Genomic DNA, 5,546 nt, shown 5'->3' on the forward strand with positions numbered 1-5,546 from the left:
AGTGCTATCTAATTGGATCAACGGGGATCAGGCCGGCTTTTTGCCAAATAGAAAAATTAAAGATAATATAAGAAATTTAATAAGTTTAATTGAAATCCATGAAAAAAAAATTGATAAAAACTTGCAATGATCTTTATTGATGCAGAAAAAGCATTCGAAAACGTTCATTGGCAATTTATGTTTTTCCGCACTTAGGGCGGAAAAATAAAATGCACAGATATAGGATTATGGGGGGCACCTGGCTGAATGAAACTACGTGTGAAAGGGATCTAGGAGTCCAAGTAGACCACAAGTTGAACATGAGTCAACAGTGTGATGCGGCAAGGCAAATGCTATTTTAGGCTGCATCAATAGAAATAAAGTGTCAGAGATCAAGAAAGTAATAGTGCCATCTATTCTGCTCTGGTCAGGCCCCACCTGGAATAAGACTGGTCCAGTTCTGGGCACCACAGTTCAAAAGGACAATGAGAAACTGGAGCCATGTGTCCAAAGGAGGAAGACTAAAATGGTGAAGGGTCTGGAAACCTGCCCTATAGGAAACGACTCAGGGAGCTGGGGATGTTTAGCCTGGAGAAAAGAAGGTTAAGAGGTGATATGATATGAGCCTGTTTAAATATTGGAAGGGTGTCATGTTGAAGAAGGAGCAAGCTTGTTTTCTGCTGCTCCAGAGAATAGGACCCGGAACATGGATGCAAGCTCCAGGAAAAGAGATTCCACCTGAACATTAGGAGAACTTGTGAGAGTAAGGGCTGTTCGACAATGGAATGCACTCCTTCCTCGGAGGGTGATAGAGAGAGTCTCCTTCCTTGGAGGTCTTTAAGCAGAGGCTGGATGGCCATCTGTCAGGGATGCTTTGATCTGGATTTCCTGCATGGCAGAAGAAGGGAGTTGGACTGGATCAGGGCCCTTGTGGTCTCTTCCAACTCTACGATTCTATGATTCTATGATTCTATGTTTGAATTAATGAAAAAATTAAAATTTGGTGATAAATTTCAAGATTTGATAGAGGCGATATATAACAAACCAGAAACTAGAATTTGGATTAATGGAGAAAGAACAGAATGGTGTACAATGCATAGGAGGGTAAGGCAGGGTTGTCCGCTATCGCTGCTCTTAGTTATACTGATCATAGGAATTGTATTAAGCAATATTAGAGAAAATCGAGATATAAAAGGTTTAAATTAAATGGAGAAGACTATAGGTTGAGATCCTATGCGGACGACTTAGTCTTGACGTTAGCTGACCCACTGGAATGTATAGAAAATGTAATCAATATATTAGAAACATTTGGCAAAGTAGCCGGCTATAAAATTAATAAAGAAAAACGGCAGCATTAACGATGGACATGACTAATGAGGAGAAAACTGACTTGAAAAAGAGAACAGGATTTCAAATAAAAAAATGGTTAAATAATAATAATAATAATAATAATAATAATAATAATAATAATAATATTTATTTGTATACCGCCCTCTGGCAAAACAATCCGGGTGGCTAACAACAGTAAAATATAACATATGACAAACATCTTGGTATAAATATTACAATGAAAAATTTGGACCTTTTTGGAAATAATTATGAGAAAATTATGTTAAAGAGGATCTTAAAAGATGGCAAAAACGTAATATATCTTGGTTGGGTAAAGTGGCTTTTTTGCAAATGTCAGTGTTACCAAAGTTAATTTTTCTCTTTCAGAGTCTACCAATTATAATTAATGATTCACCCTTTAAAAGTTGGGATAGGGAACTATCAAAATTTATTTGGAACAACAAAAAACCTAGGGTTAAAATGAAAATATTATATGATTCGATAGATAAAGGAGGTCTTGCTTTACCGACTTTGAAGTGGGTTTATTATTACGCATCTTTGTGCGACTGGATATTTGAGCGGATTAAATTTGATAACAAAAGAAATGTCAGTTTGGAAAAGGTAGCTTTGAAATTCAGATTACAAGGATATTTATGGTATGAAAAAATTAAACAAGACAGCAATTTTAATAATCATTGGGTGAGAAAAATAATGTTAAAAATTTGGTCCAAATATAAAAGGTTATGGTTTCAAAAAATCCCATTAGAATTAGAAGAGAAGAACTTAAGAAAGAAAGATGGGTGACTTATAGGGATATTACCAAAATGGAAAGGGGAGAAAGGATAATAAAATCGCAGGAGGAACGCGCAGAGGAGGGGTTTTCGATAAATTGGTTTGCATATAGACAAATTAGAAAATGGAATTGGTGAAGGAATTGTGGAAGTGGAAAAAATAATAAAACAACCGAGAAAACAAATCTCCAAATTATATCAATTAATAGGTAATTTTGAATTGGAAGATGAGACAATCAAAGAATTGATGGTAAAATGGGCTAATGATCTGAAGGAAATAATTCAATTAGAAGAATGGGAGAGACTCTGGAAGACCAAAATTAAACAAGTGCTAAATGTAGAAACGAAGGATTAGCGAAAATGTTTAAACAGAACCAAAACTTATGTTGGAAACGTGAAAAGGAAGCGGTCAATTATATGCAGATGTTTTGGAAATGTGAAAAAGCAAAAATGCTTTGGAATAGTATTAGGAATTAAAGAAGACCTGAAGAGCAAGATGACAGAAAACGCATTGATAGAAAGAAAAGAGCAAACTATATTACAACATGCAATCCTATCAGCTGGAATGAGCTATGCTAAATATTGGAGGAGGAAGGAATGCCCCACGATAGAAGAATGGAAACGGAAAATGATGGATCTGTATGAGATGGATAAATTAAGGCATTTGGTCAAGAATAAACCTTTAGAGAACTGTATAGAAATTGGGAAAGTCGGAAGGATGATATGCAAAAGGGTAACATAGAGCTTACTTATACTTGGCTTGAGAGAAGTAAAGTGCTCAGTGTATTTGGAATTACAGTTAAGGACATTATTATTTAGTTGATGACTAGAAGATAAAATAAAGATATGATTATCAGAAATTTAGTTAAGAGAGTAAAGATTTGTAGGTTTCTAAGAAGCTATAAAATGACGAGAAAGTAAGGAAGATAAAAAAGGCGAATGGCAATGAAATCTAGATATTTGTAAGAGCGCAGCAAACAAGAGATGATAAAGAACTGAGAGGAAGTTAAAAGAGGAGAACAACCGACGAGAGGTATTTTATGATTAGATATGGGTAAGATGTTTGTGTTGGAGATATATTGATGATCATTAATATAGACATTTTTGTATGTTTTTCTTTGTCAATTTTGTATTGTTTTTGTATCAATTAATAAAATTTAAAAACAAACAAAAGTCAGGATATTGCCACGTTCAGAAGAAGCTGAAATGCATTGAGAGCAAAGGCCAAATCCTAAGCATTTTGGACAAAGATATGGGGGAAATACGGGGAAAACACGTTTTACATCAGGCAGATTATTCATTGGAGATCGGATAAGGAAGCAGAGATAGACGGAAGGATAACAAAACTCTGTGATAAGCTGGAATTAGAGCCACTTTCTAGGAAATAGAGGAAGATGAGTTCAAGGAAAGGGAAGGAAAACCCGCTGCTTTAAAGGGGGAAAACAGGGCCAACGACGTCGGAAACAACATAGGAGTTTAAGAATGACAAAGAAAGAGAGACGAAGAAGGGGAAAACGAACCCAAAAGGCTTCATAGAGATAATGGTCATCGGATAAAGTTAGAGAAAATGGATAGAAAACGTTAAGAAAGTCAGAAAATAAAAGTAAGACATTTAATGGGAAACAGGGATCTAGAAAGAAATGGAGAAAATGGACAAAGACAGATAACTGGAAAAGATAAATGTTAAAATATAAGAAGCTGGAAGTCAAAGAGTCAGAGGGAAAAAGAGAAAGGAAGGCAGTCTAAGAATGAGAAAGAAGATCCTCGGAAGCCATGTACAGAACATCATCATAGACAAGGAATCATCTCCTCTCTTCTGGGATCTAAACCATTCTGGAATAATGACTCCGGATTTAAGCTATTACCGAAAAGAGAAAGGGAATAAATAGAGGACAGTTGGAGACAGTGAAAGGAGAATGTACAGACGAGGCTTTTGCCCTCAGAGGGACATCCAACGAATGTGCGTTTCGTTCCAATGTAACCGACAAAAACGTGAACCGAATCTTTCTTTCATTACAGGGAACTTGGTTTTCTTAGAATCGGGGTTTCCAGTGAATCTGGATGGACACTTTCCTCTTGGGAACAACGCTGCAGCAGGAAACAAACACCTTTCCTTTCCAGTCTCCCCGCTTCTTCATGAATATAGTTGTGGTTTTAAATTGCCCTGAACCTGAAGCAACGCAGAGCGCTCTTTGAGGGCCTTTGGGGCCTTGGCAGCCAGGGCTCCACAGAGCCGCTAAGCCCACTTCCTCAGCCCTGCTTTGCATTTCAAGCACCTTTTCGCTGATGGTTTGCAGAAGCCCCATGTTTTGTCCTTCTTCTTTCCTTCTGAGATTCTTGGTTGAAACTGAAACTAAGGATAAAAATAACTTACGGAATGTTAGGAAGGATCAAATGAGAGGAATTTACGAGAGGCGAGTCCTAACGACGCACGCAGCGGATCGTGTCCCTGTGTGTATCCCAGAGGTCATCTAGTCCAACCCAAGAAACAGAGTAAAGGAGAAAGGATAGAGGCACCCTTGGGATATTGACCTTAGGAGTCTTCTCCAAAGTGAGGGATGTGAGGGATGGAGGATGGTGAAACACGGCCGCGGGAACCGGGAAAGCAAGCGGCGGCCGCGGTGGCCAGGAGCTGAGTTCCAGCGGGCAAAGCTAACTTAGAGGCCCGAGAGAGACAGTCAGCTTGGCTTCAAGGCTCAGGGAACTCCAGCCTGGAGCAGCAGCCCTACAAGCAAGGTTTTGAGGTTTGGAACTCAAAGCTCAACCAGCCCCACCAGGGCAGAAATCGGGGTCCTTTGATAGCCCTGAAGATGACCTCAGGCTATGGCTACCTGGCACACAAAGGTCTTGATGGCTATCTTTGGTCTAAGCTGAAACCTACACAATGGATACTCAAAGAAGAGGTCTGGCACCTTTCAGAGGAAGGCAAACATCAAAATGGCCGAGCTGCTAATTCAATCCCTGGCTCATGAGGAGAGCGGCTACTTCTTTGTCCTCTTCTCTTTGGGATGCCTGCGAAGCTTTTAGGGCAACTCCCAGAACTGGTTTCTTGAGCTTTAAATCTACCTCTTTCTATGACCAAGGCCAGCCAGGCTGCTGGCTGCGGGGTCGGCTCGCTTTTAGGGTCATGGCGGCTAGCGATGGGGTCATGATTTTAGATCACTTTTAGGGTCATGGCGGCTAGCGATGGGGTCATGATTTTAGATCGCTTTTAGGGTCATGGCGGCTTGCGATGGGGTCATGATTTTAGATCCCTTTTAGGGTCATGGCGGCTAGCGATGGGGTCATGATTTTAGATCGCTTTTAGGGTCATGGCGGCTAGCGATGGGGTCATGATTTTAGATCGCTTTTAGGGTCATGGCGGCTAGCGATGGGGTCATGATTTTAGATCGCTTTTAGGGTCATGGCGGCTAGCGATGGGGTCATGATTTTAGATCGCTTTTAGGG

Source organism: Sceloporus undulatus, chromosome 2, assembly GCF_019175285.1.
Source record: "Sceloporus undulatus isolate JIND9_A2432 ecotype Alabama chromosome 2, SceUnd_v1.1, whole genome shotgun sequence".
Lineage (NCBI taxonomy): Eukaryota > Metazoa > Chordata > Lepidosauria > Squamata > Phrynosomatidae > Sceloporus > Sceloporus undulatus.